Source organism: Prinia subflava (assembly GCF_021018805.1).
Source record: "Prinia subflava isolate CZ2003 ecotype Zambia chromosome W unlocalized genomic scaffold, Cam_Psub_1.2 scaffold_33_NEW, whole genome shotgun sequence".
Lineage (NCBI taxonomy): Eukaryota > Metazoa > Chordata > Aves > Passeriformes > Cisticolidae > Prinia > Prinia subflava.
This window is the reverse complement of record NW_026960610.1, coordinates 891,684-891,984: the sequence shown is the minus strand read 5'-3', so window position 1 is coordinate 891,984 and position 301 is coordinate 891,684.

The following is a 301-nucleotide window of genomic DNA, read 5'->3' as shown; positions in this document are numbered from 1 at the left end:
CTCTTGTGTGTGAAATGCCTTCTTACTCCAAGTTCTGTATGTTGGGTTTACTAATGCTTATGGCTTCTTTAAATTCTTTAGCTTGTGCTTTGATAGCAAAATACTTGTTTGCTACTTAAATATAAGCAGTTCCTTATTCATTCAGTCATTAAAATCCCTTGCGTTTTCTAAGTGGCTTCCATTCCTGAATTTTTATTATTTTGGGTTTTTTGCTAAGTCTTCTATGGTTCTTGGAGGGGAAGGAAATAGGCATCCACATAGACTCTGAATTGGGATTAGAATGTGTACAAGTGGCAGAAAT